Genomic DNA, 218 nt, shown 5'->3' on the forward strand with positions numbered 1-218 from the left:
CAACCTGTCCACAGGAGGACTGTTAGTCCTGCACTCCTCACATCTGTGGTTTCTGGCAGTGACCACAAGAAAACTAAGAAGTTCTGTTTGCAGTTTGTTACAACCCAGAAGCAGCTCTGCTCAGATCAGAGCAAACTCAACGTTTTTCACACCATGTGGCAAAAACCTGACACTATCAAAGACCCTGAACGCACTGTCCTCTGTGAAGCATGGAGGTG

This window comes from Nematolebias whitei, chromosome 6 (assembly GCF_014905685.2).
Source record: "Nematolebias whitei isolate Nwh7 chromosome 6, NemWhi1, whole genome shotgun sequence".
Classification (NCBI taxonomy): domain Eukaryota; kingdom Metazoa; phylum Chordata; class Actinopteri; order Cyprinodontiformes; family Rivulidae; genus Nematolebias; species Nematolebias whitei.